Raw genomic sequence first — 21,656 nt, forward strand, 5'->3', positions numbered from 1 at the left:
AAAAGCCGGGGCGTGAACCACGCCAGTAGACTGCCTCTCGGGAGCAGGGAAGGGGGGCCGGGCGGCGGGGTCCGCACCCCTAGCCCAGCTTTCCACCCGAGGGAGAGCGCGCCGGGCGGAGGCGCCGCGGCGGTTCCCAGACCGCGGCTCCCGCCGTACTAGCGCGGGTCTTGACCGACGCGCATTGGAAGGGCGCCCTCTGCCGTCGGCTCGCCGCCGCCGGGTAAGATGAGAGGATTGGAGCGGCCGGCTTAACTTTACAGCCGGTTCGCACGCGGAAAGCCCAGGTCTCCGAAGGGGCTAGCAACCCTGCGCACGCGTCGTGCGCGGACGCCTCAGTCGGGCGCGCCCGGGTCGCGCGAGGACTCGACACCCCGCCCCCGGCCTCCGTGTCCAGGCCGCGCTCCCGCGCTGCCCCGGCCCGAGTGCAGGCACCCACGGGCGGCCTCGGCGTGGAGGTCCAGGGCGGGCCCTGGGCTCCGAAGGCCGGGAAAAGAGAAGCCCCTGGTCTGGACGGTGGCGGGGTGCGGGGCGGCAGGGGCTCCGGCACCCGCCCCGGGAGGTGGTCCTCCGCCGTCCGCCGCGGGGCCTTTGTTGTTCGGTTCCGTCTGAATCGCCGCGGGGCCCAGCCGTCCCCGAAAGGCGTGCGGGCACCTCGCCGAGGCCGGCCCCGCGCTGCCATTGAAACGTGACACTGACGAACGAGCTGGGCCCGAGGCTTTCTTTGGGAGAGTTGCGAGTCGCCCGTCGCGAAGAATGTGGTTCTCAGGTTCCCTGGGAAACGTTCACCCCCTCCGTTGCTGCTATCTCCGGTCTCCCCACAAATACCCCACAGCACGCACGTGTTTCCTCTTTCCCAGTCCGCGTGCCTAAGTTCACTCCGAGAGTTGGGAAGAGAAGGAACCTTCGGATCACGGGGAAGTGTGGGTTGGTTGGGGCCCAGGGTCAAGAACCTGGCTGAACCTGTCCCTCCTCCACCCCGAACCCCCTTTGTCATCCTTCTGCACCAGCCTTTTTTTGGGGGAAAGGGGGGAGTGAGGAGTTGGATTCTTACAAGCAACCAACAAATATTTCTAGATAGACAGCAATGTGTGAAGCACTGAACCAGGGACCAGCAGTTACTGAGAAAGTAGGAATTTGCAAACTGATTAGAGAGTAAAATTCAAAAAAGGGATAAACTGGTTTGATTAAATATTCAAATGGTGCAGCCAGGCTGGGTATACAAATAAAGGGTGGGTAAAATTAGAATTGGCTATTAGAGTCTCAAAACTTCTGTACTTGGGCATCCCTACAAGTGAAAGGCAGGTCAGAGGTGATTCTGTGTCAGCACAGCACAGGAAACAGATACTTAATAAAGTTTGACATGATGGTGCCAAGAAAAAGAGGCAATCCCTCGTGCTGGAAGAGAACGCTGGACAAGTCAACCAAGGCCAGATTGAGAAGGTTGAGGGGCCTGGATTGAGTGGATAAAGTAGGAAAAGCTTGTGCTTTGGAGCCAGACTAGATCACATCTCATCTGTGCTTCTTACAAATTGTAATTAGGAGTCTCTGTTCCCCTCTGTGAAATGGGATAAGTATGCCTCAGTGCTGTCATGATTACACAGGGTTATATGAGACAATGTCCTTGGTCCTAATACATTAAGGACCAGTATAACCTCTTCTTCCCTTTCAACTATTTCAAGTGTTCCCATGATCCCTAGGCTTCTTCAAGGCATCTTTAAAGGTTATCTAAATAAATATGTGGCTATGCCACTCTTGCTTAAATTCAGTCAGCTCGGTTGCCTCCAGACACTCAAGAGTCCATGCTATACTGCTATCTTTTATAATATCTAAATTCTTTGAGAATACTGAGTATTTACCATAAGCTTTCTGAGCAGCTGTCCCATCAGACTGATCCATCTGATGCCAATCATGTGTAACATGGGTTTATTAGACCTTCACCAATGGCTTTGGCTGAAAACTCAATTCTCCATGAGCAGGAGAAGCAGTTCAGTTTCTCAAACAACTCCCATGGGGCCATTTCATTTTTATTAAGTATCTGCCTTCCCAGAGCTGGGCCTACACAGAACAACCTCTGACCTGCAATTGACTTGGGGAGATAGCCCACATTCAGAAGCTCTGAGAATGAGACTTGGGAGAGGCTCTGATTCAACACAGGTGATGTGAAGAATAGTAATGAGTTTCAAAGTGACATATAGACTGGCTCCCACTCTGCCCTTTCATTACCAAAAAGAGCCCTGGATTGCCCATTGTTGGGGAAAGGTACGGAAAAGAAGTAGCTAAGATCTCCAGATATATGCCCACACACACACCAACCAATATGTGTTTCCATGACATAAAAGCACAATTACAGGGGGCTTCCCTGGTGGCGCAGTGGTTGGGAGTCTGCCTGCCAATGCAGGGGACATGGGTTCGTGCCCCGGTCCGGAAGGATCCCACATGCCGCGGAGCGGCTAGGCCCGTGAGCCATGGCCGCTGAGCCTGTGTGTCCGGAGCCTGTGCTCCACAACGGGAGAGGCCACAACAGTGAGAGCCCCGCGTACCGCAAAAAAAAAGCACAATTACACATCAGAGAATAAAACAGGTGTCTCCAAAGTACAATGCTGTCTCTTATAAAATGTCTCATTATAAAATGAGGCCATAAGTTATAGTTCCCACCTTTTCTAAAGTCTTCTCCATTCGTTCATTTATATAACTATGCGTGAAGATGATGAAATGAGTGACTAAAATTCTAGGATAAAGGTAGTAATTGCAGAAGAGAAACATGTCAGCTCAACGTATGAGATGGGATTTGTATTCTTTGAACATTAACCCCATCACTTTATTATGACAGAACTAAGGCATGGACCTAGGGACTGGGAGAGAGGGAGAAGTTTCTACCTTAAAGTTTAGAATGTAAACCCCAAGAGAAATACTCCTGCATTTCTTCATATCTCTGCTAGCACCCAGAACAGTGTGGGACACATAAAATAAATTCCACAAATATGTGTTGGTTTCAACTGGTTTTTCTTCACAAAGCCCTCTTACCTAATTACTAACTGGTCCCCAAAAGCTGACAATGCAAAGCCATCTGACCTTAAATTTGATAACTTTATGGTGTTTGTTAGTTACACAGTGGGGTTTTCCTGCTAATGAATCTCCTATGGCATCTGTTTCAAAATGAAAATCTATTACATTATTAGACACACTCCCAGTGTACAGAAGCTGTACAGAAGTGAAATGCAGCTGAAGTCTGAGCTCTTGACGTTGCATTGGCAAGCAGAAGCATCAAGGCTGGACCCAGTTAAAAAAAAAAAAAGAAGAAAGTGGGATGCACACATTTACATCCAATACCCCAACCCAAAGCCATCTTTAACCTTCCTTTTGATACGTTGAGTTATTCTCAAAAGTGAAAAGGAGGTGTTCTGGGTAGAAATGCTGGATTGATTTGGTACTTAGGTAGGTAAGAAGGGGAACTAATGAATGTTACACAATGGAAAAACAAAAGCATTGAAAGGACTATAATTTTCCTGCCTAAATAATCCAGTCCTTTCATCACGAACTGTTACTATTACATAGATATAGACCAGCAAAAATATTTAATGTGCAACAATACTAATTTTTGTAACCAAATCAACAAAGGACCATCACTATAGGTCAGATGCCAGGATTTGGCAATAGCTACACTATACCAAATTTTTCAGTGTGATAGTATGCTAAAATGAGATTTGGTTGGTTTGGTCATTAAATAAATATGTTCTTCATATTTATAGAAGTATAGATCAATTCATTCTTTGGCTTCTCCCAATGCACACTTGCCCCCTTCCTCCACCATTAATACTTCCTTGTGAAACGTTGTAATACTCTACCATTACTAAAGGCTATAAACACCATCTTGTACCACACCTTCAACATGGCAAAACCACCAAGGTGCCCATTTCTCCAGGTGACCTTTCCCAATAACTTGTAATAGTGCCCCAGAGTTAGTTGGGACTATGCTAGGTTGTGGTGCAACAGAAGGCACCCAGATGTATAATCAGAAGATCTGGGCTCTCCATGACCTGACTCCACCACTTCTCTGTAGGACTTTAAGTGAGCCCCCACCCCGGGTATCCTTGAACCAAGGTTTCCTCTTCTGTGAAGAGGAAACTTGAAGTCCTACTTCACAGAAGGGTTATGAGAATCACATGAGACCTCATAGGTAAATTTCTAATACAGTAACCGAGCACATAGTAGGTGCCTAATAAATTGATGTTAAAGGTAGATTCTGGAATATAGATCTGGGTTGCTGACATAGGAAAATGTCTTTAAAGAAACAAAATGTACCAACTATGGCTTCTATCCCCATGTCTTTATTTCCTCATATTCAAAATGAGGATAACATGTAAGGTGATATAAATTAAATGAGGTAATAGTAAATAGCAGTAGTAAGTGATCCATAATATAATGTTATTATTTGTCTACGAGGAGGGGATTAGCTAGAGAGAGTCGTTATCAAAATTCCACTAACCTGTCCTTCTATCCTAATCAGACACTCAAACCTCTCTGGCTCTCTCTGCCCTCTTCTAAGGCCCTAATCTTCAAAAAAACAGAAAACAGCTAGACAAAGTCTTCAAAGTTAGATTTATTAGGATAAAAGATGGTTTTCTCGCATCAGAAATCGATGAAAGCTCACTCTAGAAGGCACCTATAGTTTCTCATCTACATTATCTCGTTTAATTCTCGCAAGGATCCTGTCAGACAGGTACCACGATTCCCCTTTTAAAGAATGATACTCCAATAAAGATGTTAAAAAACAAAAAATAAAAAACAAAAAAAAAAAATGAAGAAACCGAGACTCAGAAAGATCATGCAACTTGTCCAAGGCCACAGAGCCACTCTTCTCAGTGAAACAAGCTGCACTCCATGAGACAGGCCTTGGAGGAGGGACGTCTTTGGTCCTCGAGTCCCCCAATTCCTGTATTTACTCCCCCAATTCCCCACTCCCCAAAAGTTCATTCTCAGTGCCCTCAGGACTCGTGCTGCTACCAACAGATCCGTAACTTTGGAGCTCAGAACTCAGACTTAGGAGCTGAGAGATGGCCCTGGACAAAACAGGGCCCTGCTTCCCCTGGGTCGCCTTTCTGGGCCAACTGTCTCCCCTTCTCTCTGCTGCTATCTGGAACACGCCTGTAGGTGGCGCCCTGATTCGCTCGGGGAATTTGGAGGGCGAGGACACGGGTCACCAGCTGCCTCCCCTCAAGTCCATTTTAAATAGTCCCTTGGCTGGAGCTCAGCACAGGAACCCTGGTAATGTGGACGTGCCCCTCCTGCCCGGTCTCTCTTCCTCTCCCCCACCTCGCCCCTCCCCTCCCCCGCCTGGCCCCTCCTCTCCACCCCCTCTCCCCATAGCGGCTGGTGCGGTGCGGAAGCGGTCTTCCTGCGCTTCCCCCGAGGTCGGGCTCGGGAGCAGATCTCCAAGCCCTCTAGGCCAAGCCTGGCGCTCCGGGGCGGTGCTTCGGCCCCAGAGCCTCGTCCTGCCAGCCCCCGCCCCTCCCCGCTCCCTTCCCGCCCCCTCTGGTGCCGCAGCTGTAGCGGGGGTGGAGGGATGGGGGAGAGTGTGACCCGTGAATGCTGGGCGGAGCGGGGCAGCTTTAAAAACTTCTGAAAGGCCACGTTCAAAGCCTCCAGGGACCGAATTTGGGCCCTAAGGCGGTTTCCACCGAGGGGCCTACAAGGGGGCGGAGGGTGCACCTGTAGGGCTGGGAGCGCACTGCCTGGGAAGAGGGTCTGGGTACTCGCGAGCCCTGAAGCTCCGGCCCCGCACTCGCCACCTGGCCTCAGCCTCCTCCATCCCAAGCCCTCGCCCCCTCCGGGAACCCGCGGCCCCTCCCGGGACCTTGGCTTTCATCCTCCCCGCGGGACAGCAGCGGGGCGGGGTGGGAGCCTCTTTGGGCCGCGCGTTCCCCGCAGGGTCTTCCTTCCCTCAGGCCCCTCCTTAGGAACCCGAGATTTCGCAGCAAAATTGAATTCCCGGATTTTAATTCCAATCCTCCCGGGTGGGAGGCGGCCGAGGAAGTGGGCACCGCGAAGGAGGAAACGTTCCCATTTTACCTTCTACCCCCATAAAAATCACTGGGGAGGGTAAGAAGGAAGGGAAAGCGGGAGGAGGGGCCCACGCTTGGGGAGGGGAGGGTGGCGAGGGTCGCATAGTGGCGGATCGGATAGTCGTCCCGGCGGGCGGCGTCTGGAGTCGCCGATATCGCTGTGCGCCCCGCTTGTGCCATCTGGGGGCACACGGGGAGGGGCAGTCGCTGGCCAGGGCGGCTCTTCGACAGAGAGCGGACGCCGCCCCTCGCGGAGCAGAAAGGGAACTAAAGGGATTTTCATTAGTACCGCATTACGAGGATCATCAGGCCCCAAAGTCCTTCCTATAGAGGCTCTTGAATGAATTAGGTAAATGATTTGCTCCACTGGTAGTTTCTGAAGAAGACATTTTTCTCAGATCTTCTGAAATTGAGCTCTTTAGCTGGGGAGCAAATACGGGGAGGCTCCGCGTAGGACCGTTTCCACCCCTGCGGTCTCTCTGGGTGTGAATTGATGGGTGGGTTAGCGGGGACACGTGGGAAGAGGTAGACATGGACTCGAACAAAGCTGCGTGATTTAGTTAAGGAAGAAAAAGCTGCTGAAAATAGAGTCGTTTGAAAATAAACTACATAAAGTTTATTGTTTTGCTTGGAGTCCTTTTCCCTGATCTGAGGAAGTAAAATAAGTGAGAGTTGGGTTATGTTTTTTTCCAATTAGCGTTTATTACACTTTCTCAAAGGCCTTGAAAGAATTATTTTAGCAAATTTTAAGAACAATAGTTGCTGGCATTACAGACAGCAGAGATGTGGCGAACAGATCGGTAGACGCCAGGAGAGTTTAGTTGCAACATTAACTCTTCAAATTTAGTGTTGACTTCATGTATTTTTTTAAATAAGGCAGTGTTTTTATTAACTTCTAACTTCAGGAGGTAGGGAACACTAGGAAGGAAAGAGACGGAAGGAAAAACAAAGCAATGGAAACAAAGAGAGACGAGATTAATTGTAACAGCCTGGTCTTCAATGAGTCCCCAGTCGTCATCCTAATGCAGTACACATTTCTGGTAGCGTTAACTTTACCCGGAATATTGGTGGGCCTTATCTCTAAGCGCTTCCTAAGAAAGAGCAGGCTTAAGCAAAATGTGTTCCCTTTTGTGAAGGTCTAGCACTTGCTCAATGAAGTTGCCCCCAACGGTAAAAGTGGTCCTCCTTCTCTCGGTGGCCTGAGCCGATTTCGCTGCTGTAAAATCGGCAGGTGTGTGCAGCATCCACGGCGCTAGAGCCGGGACCTGGTGAGACAGAGAAACAGATGACCCGCCAGCAGTGTCCTGAGTACCTTGCCCTGGCGTTTTAGCAGACAAGAACTGGCATGTTGAAACTGTCCATCTGATGGACAAAACCTAAGCGATCGGGTTTCTTATAGACTCGCCCACTTTGCGCCCAGCATTCTCCCCGTATACAGGGTGAAAGCAACATTTTTATCCCTTAAGACTAAAATGTAACGTTTAAAACAGGTTGAAAGCATGGTCAAGGGCTCAAAGGCAAGCCTGTATTCTACACAGGGCAAGTGCAACTTATCAGAGTAAAGAGCAAGAAACTTTGAAAAGTTGGAATCACCATTCAAAGAGATAGATTAAGGTGCTACAAAATAATGCGGTAACCACAGAGGACCAGAAATACTTGGGTGTGCATCTGTGTTTGTGAAGGGGGGTGATTGAGACTTGTTATGCTGTTGTTTGAATGATTTGAGGTTTACAGAAAGCCGTCCTATTCCCACGAAGCTGGAAGGCTATACTTTCTGGGCAAAACACTCTTGGTGATTTCACCCTCAGAGTTATGGGACCTAAGACCTTTGCAAGCGCTCTTGACCTGAGAAATCACACAACTAGCAAACTCTGCAACTTTTCTCTTGAGTTCATTATACAAAACACAGAAACCTTGATAGCTAAATAATTTAGGGGGTGTTTTCTCCCAGAAAGAAACTGCAGGGAGAGTTTCTGGAGATGAGGGCTGTGTTAGAGCCTATTCCTTAGCAGTGGGTCAGGGGGGCAGACAACAAACTGGCACAAACACACATCTTCATCTGCACTGGCACCCTCATTCCCACCCTGGGTGCACACACTGCCAGCTAAAGAGCAAGAGCTTATCCACCCCAAGTGTGTAAGGAGCAAGGCTTAATGCAGAGTCCAAATACATGCCCACAAAACACAAAAGGGGAGCTTAATTCTGGGTGTTAGGAAGGGCTATCTTGAAGAAGCTGGGGACTTCCAGCTAGCAGTGAAAAAGAGCCCCAGAGATCTGCAACCTGTCAGCTCCAGGGGCAGTCACGACATCCCACCAGTCCCACAATATCAGTACTGTGGTTCAAGCTTTGGAAACTGCGGTTTTTAATTGAGGCTGGGTCCTGCCTCCCCCCTTCCTCTTCAGCGGCCCCTCTCTGTAAGCGGATTTGCTTTTCCATGCATCGCTGGCAAGTCACTTTTAGGAAACCTTGCCTCCGCGGAACGTTTTAAACATGGTAATAATATATTGCAGTCTTACTAAGTCCCCCTCCAGAAGTGCGTGAAAGGGGCTCTGTTTTGCTGATGGATTTAGGAACTTTACTATCTGAGCAAAGGCTGGCTCAAGGAAGTCTTGAATTGACTTCATATCCACTCACGTGAAGGCAGCACGTTTTGGTTTGGGGTTTGTTGTTTGGTCTGGTTTTTAACACCTAGAAGATTTTAAATTCACACAATACTCCCTCGGAAAGGGAGGGGGAAGCATTGAACTGGTTCCCTTCTTTACAAGACATCCTAGAAGTCCGTCTGAGAGAAGAGGCTGCTGAGTTGGTAGAACCACCAATTAATATGGAAAACTAGGTTGTCTGGGCCAAGTTCCCCGGGTATGAAGACGCGGAGGGGAGGGGACGAAAGTCTCTCACAGGTCGCCACTAGGAAGGGGGTGGCAAAGCAGAGAGCCCCTTCTAAAGTTCGGTTGTGCTGGGCATCCGATCTGCCTTCCAGGACACCTCGCCAGGGAGCCCCGCGGGTTTCAGCTTCCACCTCAAAAGTAAGGGTTGGTTCTGCGGCGTCGCCCCCCCCCCTTCCCCTAGGGATGTGTCGGGACGGTGGCCGAGACCCGAGCAGCGCGGGGTCAGCCCCGGGGCCAGAGGGCGGCGCCCGGCCACTGCGCGCCTCGGTCGGCAGCCTCGCGGTCGTGACCTTGTCGGGCAGTTTCTGCGAGTCCCGCTCGGTTCCTCCACCCGCCCTCGCCCCCACCCCCTCTCAGGGCCTGGAGCGGAGGATCCGCGACCTATCGTCCGGGTCGGTGATGATGGAGGGTAGAATTGAATTTATTTCTTCTCAAATTCCCCCAGTACCTCTGCAACTTGGAAAGTCCGCGGGCCACTGGGGACCGTCCCCGCAGGGACTCCTTGGAGGTCTCCAAAAGCTCTGCGAGGCCAGGTGCCCGCGGCTTCTGGGTGCCAGGTTGCTGCGGGCGCGGAGGAATGAAACTCGCCGGGGTTCCCACCTTTGCTTCCGGAAATTTTTTAAAGTATATAGGTACCTTCGGTTTCCTTTCGGCACCTTACAGGGCCTCTTTAGAGGGAGTGTGTGCATGATGGAGAGGGTGGGAGTCCCCACGAGCGAAAGGGAGGAAGGCAAGCAGGTGTTGTGAAAGGCAGCTCACCCTCTTCTATTGATTTATTTATTTAGGAGATTGTGTTAATCAGATTGACAAAGTGGAGTCGAGCGCTCACGCTAGCGCTTGGAACACAACTTTTCTTCCTGCGCTTTCAGCAAGACGTTGTCTGGCTAACGGAGAACTTAACCTGGTGCCTGCAGCCCCCTCAGCTTGGGGTTGGACGTCACCCCGGGCGCCCCAGGTCTGCCAGCCCTGGATGGGGCGGTCTCTTCACCAGCCCCTGGTAAAACAGTTAGTGCACCTGGGGCTTCAGGTGCCGTAGGAGGAAAGAAGTGGGACCTTACTTTCCAACCTGCAGTGACCTAAGCCTGCCAGTTCTGGAAACACCTAATCTCCACTTCCTCTATAAAGCTTAACTGCAGCTCGCCTCCAATCCCAAATTGCAAACACTATCGGGATTGCTCCCTTAAGCATTCCTTGCCTGTGACCCTTCCTAAAGCCTGGTTCAAGTCTGCACTCTGGGGGTCATTAAGAGAGGAGAAAGAGTCAGGATGTTGCTTTTCCCCTTTAAACTAATAAATGACACAAAGGGAGCACGCCAGAGATTTGTGATTGTTTTGACTCCATAATTCAATGACAGAGATTAGGCCTGAGGTAACACATTGTGTAGGAAAGAAAGTATCACAACAGAAACAGACAGGAACTGATGGCTTGGAAACTTCTCTCCAAAGAAAACCTTGGCTTCCTACCACCTGGACAGTCAAGACACACATTAATAAGTATGCACTCAACATACAGCCCCAATACTACACATCTGCATTGATCTGGTCAAGTGGAGAATTCTCCAGCTTCACAACGATTGAATGTATGGGAATGGAGTTCTGGTAGAAAATGTTCTGGCCTATTCTTAATAATAATAAAGACTGCTGAGCTCCTTGCTTTAAGCGGACATCATAAAAGCCCGATAAAATAAAGTGCTTAGAGGCCTTAGTTGAAATCCAGGAGCAGATCAAAGATCCCTCTATTATATCTGACCTTGCTTTCCCTGTGTTTACACTGGAGTAATAATAACCTCTAACATTTATTGAGCTGTTGGTTACATGTGCCATGCTCTATTCCAAGCACTTTAATATGATAACTCATTTATCCTGACAACAGCGCTACAAATTAGTTGCTATTATAATCCCTATTTTATAAATGTGGGAAACTGAGGCACAACTAAACTAAATAATTTGGCTACGATTACTCAGCTAGTGCATGTCAAAATTAGTTAGTGCTTTGGTTCTAGCACCCACACTCCTGACCAGTTACTACACAGATAAGAGGAGTGTCAAAGAGTGGTCTCTGCCTGCGACCTTTGGAGTTGTTTTCTGAAAAAAGTAGACAGGGAGTAATTAATCCCCTTAATGCAGTCAATCTTGACAGCCAATCTGGCACAGAAGAACTCTTACCTACTAAAAACTTATTTTCTCTGAATTATCCAAGTAATTTAATGCATTTCAGAAACAGATTATAAACAAGAATATTGAAGATTGTTCCAATCCCAAAATCCTTTTGGCTGATCCTTGAAAATAGTCTCTATCCCCCCAAAAATAATTACAAGATTACATTGTATCCTCAAAGAGCATTCATTGTATGCTATACATACTTCAGAGCTGGAACAATAGCAGTTCTTAATATAGACACAATCTTTATTGTTAAGGACGCAGACATACTGGATTCATCACTTTTATCACCACCAGTTTAAACAGATGCCACCTGAAGAATGTGACCTCTTTTTCTCTCTACATTAAGACCTCCTCCTGGCCCCCCATCATCATTCCCTCCTAGCTAGAATCATGCTGTCAGTGCAAAAAAAGACTTTAGAAAGCATATCATTTACCCTCTACGATTTTTACAGATGACAAAAGAGGGCTATAGAAAGAGACCTGCCCAAGCTTACAGACCATCCCAATGTGTGGGACCCAGGACCCCACTCCCAGTTCAGTTCTTCTCCCAACCTGAATTCATCCTTAGAGTTCATAAAGGTATTTACATTGAGAGCACACTCTTTTTAAAAAGTTTTAACAACGCTTTTTTGACCCAAGATACATAAAGAAGGGGCTGTCTTACCCCTTTCTTCCTTTCAGATGTGTTCCTGGAATATCTTCACCAGATGTTTACCCAAGAAATTACAGTCGCAGAGTCTTCAACATGTGCGTGTATTTTCAAAGCAGCATTTTAGATCTGAACCCAATTAATGATTTTCTTTTCTTTCTTTTATTAAAAAGGGGGGGGGGAGAATTTTAGTTTTGCCTGCAAGTGATCCGAGTCTTTACAGAGTCTGCGTTAACGTCACTCACTTTCACTCTGCGACGTGCTAGTCTCACAGTCTAGTTTTGTTCAGACTTTATTTTGCTCCAAGCTGCCTTACAAGCCACTTGTCCACGCTGCAAAAGGTGGGGGGTAGGGGTTGGGGTGACTGGCTCTTTTGCTCTTTTTTCCCCCCTTCCTATATACGAAGCAATCTGGAATCATTCCACTTGGCCCTGCGCGCGGACACACACGCACACACGTGTACCATGCATGGGTGGGCGCCTGTGGAACTGTGTAGACGCGCGTTTGTGATTTAAAGTGGCAGGACCAAGAGCCGGACTGTAGCCGTGAATTATTTTGCGTGATAAATCAGCCTGATCGCCTGCTCACTGTACTGGCATTATTCACCCGAGTGCTCGGCTGTTAGGGCGGACGTGCACTGCGGCAAAAACGTCCTCGGAGCCGCTAATTCTGTGGCCACGGCCGCGGCCGGGGCGGTGGCGGCGCGGGGGCGCGAGCGCGGATTGATTTTTCAAGATCACGTCTCCTTCGGTGCGGGTCGCCAAATCGAATCCGTTGATTCCAGAAGCCTCGGTGGATGCAAGCGGATTGGGTTTTGTACCTGAGATTGTTAAAATACTTTTTTTCTTTAGAAGGAGGAGCCCAGCTGTTAGCAGGAAGGGAGATATACCTTTTCTGTTCTATTTTCCTTTTACGTTTGGAGAAAAAAATGAAAATGGCTACCACCGCTTCCCGAGCACAGGGGAGGCCAGACCTTTGCAGAGAGGGAGATGATGCTTGAAATCCTCTTTCTTTCCTCTCTTCCTCCCTCCTTCGCCCCCATCCTCCTGTCTGCTCTGCGACAGCCCAGGGAGAAAAAATGGTCCTAGGCACTTGTGCAAGTCATCTGTCCTCACTCTCGCTCTTTTGTTTCGACAAGTAGTTACCTTTTTTTCTTTCTTTCTTTTTACAAACTGATCCTTTTCACCTGGTTTCAAATTTTTAATAAAAACGTGTCCGGAACATATCTGATTTGTCTTCTGCTTAAACACCCAACGTTGCAGCGGTTGAACAGCAGCGGGGGTGGGGTGAGGGCAATCTCCGGACCCGATCTGTAGAGATCCCCTGGGGCAGACACAGCCCAGTGGTTACCTATACCTTTCGGGGGGGGGGGGGGGTTTGTCTAATTAACAAATTAGTTACCAAATGTATATTGACGCCTGCGAGTTTTTAAAAAGCACATTGAGAATTTCACTTTCACGTGTTCGTGATTGTATTGCTCTTCTCTACAGCCGAGCATACGGATCCTACCAGACTGATCATTTACATTTAAAATGTGGGATTCCAAAGACTTGGGAGGCGGCTTCGGCGTCCCACTTTGTTTGCAGGAGAAAACCTGAGTATCTTTCCAGAGGGTAGGAAACCTTTTCCATTCGTGAAGGTGGCACTGACATTATTTATCCCAGATTTTTACTTCTCCCGAAGCTGCCTGCAAAGCTACGGTGGTATTTGCCAAATTGGGAAGATAATTGCAGTGTCCATGTGTAATGACACAGTGTTGCATAATAATAATTTAAGCAACTGTTTTTGTTTACTGTGATGTAACTTTCCCAAAGTTTGTTGGTAGCTTTAAAGGGTTTAAGTGCAGAGCAGCTTGCCAGTGAGCAGCTGCCCTGAAGAAAGTGAGCGTGATTCAGCCCTCCCACCTGGGATCTGCAGTTCCCATCTTTAGCTGCAATCCCAACCTGTAGGTCCCAGGAGTAGGGTGGAAGGAAAAGGCCAAGCTGATGACTTGGCTTTACCTGAAAAAGTCTGCCTGAATTGTCCATGACTTGGAAGAATACTCCTGTTCAAGGCAAACTAAAAAGCCAGAGGCAGCAGTGCTGTGAAAATCCAGCTCAGTTAAATGGGAGCTGAAATACAGCTTTTTAATGAGCGTGTCTCAAGTAGTAAAAATGAGTGCAAATGAATTCAAAACCAACCACCGTTTTGCTCCACCATTTCAGACACACTGAGTCTGTCATGTGTTCAGGCTGCTGTTTCACAGCCCATGATGTGTAGACAGTGCACAATTTACATGTTATAATGACTTGGAGATAAACGAGTGTTTTAATTCAGTCGTTAGAGACAAATGAAAGTAAGTTATACATCTAGGTCCACAGAAAGGCGGCCTAGCAACTCAGAAGCCCACACTCTCCCAGGCAGCAACACTTCCACTGTCATTTTTTCTTAGAGACCCAGATTCCAGGACCTCAGAGTTGGGCATGAATCTGATGTATAACTATAAGTGATATACCAAAATGTATTAGTTCACACATGGACATATGAAAACTAAAAAATAAAGAACTCTTTGTTGGCCATTAGGCAGGGCTGTAAACTTAGGAAATGCTTCCCTAAAGTTTATCTGAATTAATACTTTTTTGTGATATCTTCTGTATAACCATGATTTGTCATTTACAGAGACCCTATTCGGGCAGGAGAGTTAGCTTTTTAAAAATTTTGTGGTATCAAAGTTTTTTTTTTTAAAGGGAAAAAAATCACAAACTAAACTTTCTTGTTATAAGAAAAGTTTAGTAAAATTCTTAATGTGTTGCTGCTTTAGAACTAATGTGAACAGGCATTTCCTTTGATGATAATAGTAAATATCTGAACCCTATTAGCATTGGTTATGGTATTTTCTTAGTTAATTGATCATGTTTTTTATTTTCAAAGTAACTATTTCTGATAGTGAAAAACTTCAGATTATCTCATAATTGGGATTGTGGGATTGCTCTATCAGTGAGGTGCTTTTTAGCTTTCAATTTAGGATTGTTGTGTTAAACTTTCATATAACAAATTGTGAAAACAGAAAGGTTTTTTTGTTTCTTTTTGTTTTTTGATTTCAAAGTTAATTATTTTATCTACAGTCCATGGGAGTCTATTACTATTGTACCTAGCAATTCATTAAGACTAATAGTAAGTAATGTTATATAATACATTTTTTAGAAAAATTAAAGCAAAGGACGTGAGCAAATTGAGACAACTAGAGTGATCAAGTAACAATATCAAAACAATACAGACACTTGTAAAATTATGTGTTTGAGTCATTATTTACATTCAAATTTACAAAAGAAAAAGAACAAGGAAGATGAGCTTTATAAGCCTTTCCAATTAACCCTTAGCTTGGGAAATAACAGGTGTCTGTATCACTGTAATTATCCACTGAGAAAAACTCTTTCCTGGTCATGCTACATGCCCCCCCAAAAATTCACGTAGTATTTTAACTAGCACCGATATTGATATTGCAATGAGTCTTTCTTTCAATTATCTGTAATATAAAATTCAATTGTATTCTCAAATTTTGACTTTGAGAAACTACACTGAACATGAATCATATTTTTAACACACTTTGAAACAAGTTATCATACATATTATATTTTCAGGATGTACTCAAATATTATACTTCCACATGATGTAGGATTTACTACAATCTGATGTTCAAATAGAGACTTTCAAAAGTTAGTCCTACTAATGTAAGGCACTAGATTTGGAGGGAGAGCAGTGAGGTAGGATGTGCCTTATTATTTGGTACAACGTCATGTGTCATATGTTTTAACTCACCTGAAGGAGGTATTCTGTGCTGGCCTTCTGGCAAATAAGATAACCCAGGCTTGCCTAGAGTCACTTGCCTCTTTGAAGACCAGATCACCACTTACTTGTCCTGCGTCCCCAGAACATAATGTAGTGCCAGGCTACTGCAGCATCCAGTAAAGGTTTCCCAGCCTTGGATTTATTTGATAGTTCAATTTTTTCTTAATTTTTGACAGTGAGTGTAAATTTTGGAAGTGGATAGGGCTAGTAGAAATACTTTGGCAGAAAACCAGTTGGGAAAATTTTGTTTCTATCTACTATCTCATGACAAATTAAAATATATTTGATTTATTGTCAACTTTATAGCTCTTGGGAGGACTAGCAAACTAATAGGAATAATGTTAAAACCAGAAACACTTACCATTCTTTGGCTTCGTTCTTGAAGAAGCACTTCTTTTTTCAATATACTAAAAACATACCACGTACCATACAAACTTTAATTGTTCGGCTCTCAGCCTGGACCTGCTTGCTACAAGCTGGCCATTTCAAGCATCCTCGCCAGACTAAAGCACTCTTTATAATTGGTTCTCCTTGCTCTCATTTTGGTTTTCTTTCCTTGGTAAACACAAAGTAAAAACTATGCCAAACTGCCAAAATTTATTGAAGGCAAATGCCACCCTTTTCGGCATTATTTTACCAAACAAGGCATGAGTGATTGAACGCCTCTTAATATCTGCAGTAAAGCAAGGCATTATTCTTGCATACTAAAACTCAGAGTATTTTTCCAGACAACTTGGTTCTGCATTCGTGTGATCTAAGATAGAAACCAACTCCTTTTCTTCACCCATTAAAAATAATGGTCTTCAAGGATCATTTGTTGTTTTCATAGGTATACAATCTGCTGACGCAGCACAACTCATAACTTTCTTAGTAAAGAAAATAAGAGGTATATAAAAAAGGAAAACAGCATCACTGTGTATTTTTATGATTTTAGAATACTACATTATTTATATAAAGAACATTATATAAAGCCAGAACTAGACTATTTGCATCCCAATTAAAGAAAAACTCCACTTAATTAAATATGAATTTTCTTAAGTTTTCTCATAAAATATAAGGTATTATATTAATATGTGATAGTTAATTTTCTAGTGTTGCAGATAAAGGGATAATAATTTCCTATCAGAACTTCTTTAAAAATTGCTTTAATGTCATAGTCCTAAAGTATTAATTGGCAAACTAATGACCTGAAGACAACAATACATTCCCAACCATGGTGAATAGTTTTTACAGTTTAGGAAAAATGGTGGCCAAATATGTTTCAGTGTAAGGAGAAGTACAGTACAGTATTATTTACCAAGATGAAATAAATTTGATCTAAATGTCTTTTGTTCCAAGTTAGGCTCTGGGACATCTTGACTAATTTTCCCACTTTCAAAGCAAAAGGAAAAAATGAGGCAAGGGAGCAGAGAAAGAATAGGTTCACTTGTTTTGAACCCCTGCAATCTGTTCTCCACCTCGTTGTCAGAGTGATTTTTCTAAACAAAAACTGATCTCGTTACCACCTTCTTTATGCCCTTCAATGGCTCCCCATTAATGTTAGGATAAAGTCTAAAATCTTAAAATTTGATCACTAGGCCTGGAGTGTTCTGACCCATACTTACCCCTTCAGCCTCCTCTTGATACCTGCCCTTCAACTAGCTTGCAGTTCATTTTATTTTTTCTTTCAACTATTACCCCAGCCTTCCTTCTCCCCATTCCCATTCCCATTCCCATTCCCCTTGGATAACTCTTATTTATCTTTGAGGAAAAAAACCCCTGCTCTGACATTCAAACAGCATTTCCAAAATGAATGAATGAAGAAATGAGAGGATGAACTCATATACCAAAGAGAATATGCAGAGTTAGAGACCTTTAGAATTTCAAAGGACCTTGGATATCAACTAGCTCAAAGATATCATTTTTCAGATGAGCAAACTGAGAGTGGTCCTGAAAATACAGGTGGCTTTAAAGATCACACAGTTAATAGGAGAACTGAGAATAGAATCCAAGATTCCTGATGCTTATGAAAGCAACTCTGTATATGAAATGTCATTAAATAATGTGTTCAATTTTTTCCCAAAGCCAAACTAAAATTGCCATTTCCTCTCAAAAAATTAAAAATAGAATTACTATATGATTCAGCAATTTTGCTTCTGATTATATACCCAAAAGCATGGAAAGCAGGGACTCAAACAGATATTTATACCCCATGTTCATAGCAGCATTATTCGCAATAGCCAAAAGGTGGAAACAACCCAAGTTTCTATCAATGGATGAATGGATAAACAAAGTGTGGTATATACTTACAGTGGAATAGTATTCAGTCTGAAACAGGGAGGAAAATCTGGCACATGCAATAACATACATGAATTTTGAAGACATTATGCTAAGTGAAATAAGCCACTCACAAAAGGGCAAATACTGAATCATTCTACTTATATAAGGTACCTAGAGTAATCAAGTTCATAGAGGCAGAAAGTAAAACGCTGGTTGCTAGGGGCTGGGGAGAGAAGGGAATGGCAAGTTACTCTTTAATAGATACAGAGTTTCAGTTTGGGATGAAGAAAAAATCCTAGAGGTGAATAGTGTTAAGGGTTGCACAACAGTGTGAATATACTTAATGCCACTGAACTGTACATTTAAAAATGGTTAAAATGGTAAACGTTACGTATATTTTACCACAACTAAAAAAAAAAAAAGATTGCCATCTTCCTAAGGGTTCTACCAGTACAGTGTCAGATTGTGCCCCATCTCCCTACCCTGACCCACATAGGCATTTTTTTTTCTGGAATGTTTTTGGTTGACTCATAATCGTGATTCTTAGCCTATTAACTGGGCTTTGAAGCAAGCTACACACTTGTTACTGCTAGTGTATCCAACACAATAACAACAACCCCAATTCTATAAATTCCTTTGCTGGTGTTCCCTTTGCTGATCCCATTTTGAGTCATCTTATGAAAGAGAAGGGGAAGCTGGAGAGCTGAAGGATTGAGGATGGAAAAGAGAGTCTGAACTTGGTGTCCATGCCAACTGTCCAGTTCCTGTTTCCTTCCTATCCATACTAGTTTGGGGGGAGTGGGATATGATCTTAAGAATATTAGAGTGAGTGTGGGGAATTCCCTGGCAGTCCAGTGGTTAGGACGCTGCACTTTCACTGCTGAGGGCACAGGTTCAATCCCTGGTCAGGGAACTAAGATCCCACAAACTGCGTGGGATGCAGCCAAAAAAAATTAGAGTATGAAAAACCCCAGGGCCATAGGGGTCAACCTCAACTGGTTCTCTCATTTCTTTGTTGCTGATGTTCTGGGCCCTATAGTCACTGCTGTCAAACCAATAGCAGGTACATTCTAATTTAGCGGTATCTGGAACACTAGTACCACTAGCCCAGGGCACTCAAGCTACAGTTGAGGAGTTCCTAAATTAGTCATTTTAGAAGATGCCATCCTTCCTACTTCCTCTGTCCTTATGCTGGCTGGAAGCTCATCCAGTGATTGAGTACATGGTTCCATGCCTCATAGTGAAGCTTGTCCTCTTCAGGACAACCCGTGTCTGTGTGTATGTATGGCAGCAGTAGTGATGGTGGTGGTGAAAGGTTATGTATTACAACTTTGCAGACCTCAGAATGTCTGTGTTGCTTTTGAACAACCCTTCTTGAATTTGCATTTTATAATCATATGAATATTGTATATTTCATATGTTTTTACCTTTCCTTTTTTAAAAAAAATAAATTTATTTATTTATTTTTGGCAGTGTTGGGTCTTCGTTCCTGCGTGCGGGCTTCTCTAGTTGTAGCGAGCCGGGGCTACTCTTCATTGTGGTGCGCAGGCTTCTCATTGCGGTGGCTTCTCTTGTTGCAGAGCACGGGCTCCAGGTGTGTGGGTTTCAGTAGTTGCAGCACACGGGCTCAGTAGTTGTGGCTCACGGGCTCTAGAGTGCAGGCTCAGTAGCTGTGGCACATGGGCTTAGTTGCTCTGCGGCATGTGGGCTCCTCCCTGAGTAGGGCTTGAATCCGTGTCCCCTGCATTGGCAGGAGGATTCTTAACCACTGCACCACCAGGGAAGTCCCTACCTTTCCTTTTTTAAGTTGATTAGAAGTCCCTACCTTTCCTTTTTTAAGTTGATTTTTAAGTTGGCTTGCAAAGTCAAAATTGCAAGCCAACTCTAGAAAAGTACATAGGATCTCACTGAGTGTATTTTGGACACTAACCTTGGCTTTGATTTTATCTTATTTCTATCTTAATAGTCTCTCACTCATATATAATGTGTATGTATATATACATATGTGTATATGTATATACACACACATATATGTATATACATGATATATATGTGACTATATGACTGGTATGTGTCTGTATGTGTATAGCTATAATTAGACAGATAGAGATAAATAGACACAGATACACATATACAAACACACACATCCCCACTCCAAAACATTTTTGAGTAGAGGCAGGATAAATACGACCAACTAAATATCCATGTTCTTGATTCTGTGCTGGATGATAAACAACTGTTGGTGGTATAGGCCTTCACAGAAGAGAAACCCAAATTGTTGTACAGTTTTGCGTTCATGATTTCATTGAATCCTCACAAAACTTCATGATGTAAGCGAGGCTGATGATATTCACATTTTACAGAGAAGGAAGCCAGAGGGAGAGGTTGAACTGCCGGAGGCCACAAAGAGCAGAAAATAGAGAACCAGATCCCTCACAGCTCTTCACACCAAGTTGCAGTTGCTGCTCTCACCCCCATCCTCATTTATTTTTCCTCAGAATTATCCTTGAACTGTCTGAGCACGTAGAGGTAAATCTTTCAGGTACCTGCCTGGATTTTATAGCTGTCCCTTCAATTTAGATAATTAACCATTTTCTTTCTCTTATCAGATTCACAAACAGTATTTCTTCACTTTCTCAGGCCTCTTTTCAACTTTGATAGCAGAGATAGTTATTCACTCCTTTCCCATTCCTGCAAAATATCCCTTGCATGATGTAATGAAACTGGCACTGAACTGGGGATTAATTCTTTACCAGCTGTGTGGCCGTGAGCTAGCTACTTCACTCTGCTAGTTTCAGTTTTATCATCTGTAAAATGTGGTGGTTGGAGACTTCTGAGGTCCCTTTCAGCTCTTCTTCTGTGAATTGGGAACTCGTACTTTGCTACCTTCACTTTAGTCATCATACAGATTTCCTCTCTCTGGTTGTCCTAGCAGCTCAGTTGTGCACCATCGTCTTTGGTCTTGAGGAATTTCTAGTTTATTATGGTGTGTGTCTAAGATAAGAAGGATGGGTCTGGGGGTGGGGGAAATGGGGAGTTGTTATTCAACGTTATTCATCGGCTCTGCTTGATGAATAAGTTCTAGAAATCTGCTGTACAATTTAGTGTCTAGAGTTAGCAATACAGTACTGTGTCCTTCAAGATTTAAGAGGAGAGACCTCAAGTTGAATGTTCTTACCACAAACAAAAGTTGGGGTGGGGGACAAGGAAATTCTGAGAGGTGCTGGATATATCTATTACCTTGATTGTGGTGATGGTACCATGGGTGTTGGTATACGTCCAAACTCATCAAACTGTATACATTAAATATGTGCAGTTCTTTGTATATCAATTATACCTCAATAAAGCTGTTTTTTTTTTTAATAAAAAGGATGGGTCCATGTGTTTGCCTTCGATTATGATTAGAGCCCACTAACTGTTAAAACAGTACTTAAAAAAATTGAAGCCTGAACTTTTTCCCAAGTCAGACACATCATAGCTAGAGCTTTGGGGAGGAATGCTAAACAAATTGAATTCTATTCAACCACTCACTATGTGAATGACCTTGAGTAACCCCTACAGTTTCCTGAGCCTTAGTTTCCTCGATTGTGTGGTGAGAATGACAATGGCTGACTTATCCAGAGGAAAGGTAAAGGTGAGAACATATGTGGAAGGCCTGTGACAAACTCAATGTCCTACTATTTTGATACTTAAAATTTCCACCTGGTCATGATGCCACATCTCGCATGAGCCACACTCCTGACCCTGTATTTCATCAGACTACAAGGCTGGAAAGCTAACAATTTGTTCATCTATTCATTCACA

The 21,656-nt window shown here is 44.6% G+C and overlaps 1 protein-coding gene across 1 annotated transcript in view; it reads left to right on the plus strand.

The window, feature by feature from the left end:
* Positions 1–5,178: 5,178 nt before the first annotated feature.
* The window catches only part of NFIA (nuclear factor I A), a 417,920-nt gene continuing 401,442 nt past the window's right edge, over positions 5,179–21,656 (plus strand). Inside the window, exon 1 of the mRNA XM_067726354.1 lies at positions 5,179–5,268. The gene's annotated coding sequence lies outside the window, so the exon portion shown is untranslated. The remainder of the gene's footprint in view (positions 5,269–21,656) is intronic.

This window comes from Pseudorca crassidens, chromosome 2 (assembly GCF_039906515.1).
Source record: "Pseudorca crassidens isolate mPseCra1 chromosome 2, mPseCra1.hap1, whole genome shotgun sequence".
Taxonomy (NCBI): domain Eukaryota; kingdom Metazoa; phylum Chordata; class Mammalia; order Artiodactyla; family Delphinidae; genus Pseudorca; species Pseudorca crassidens.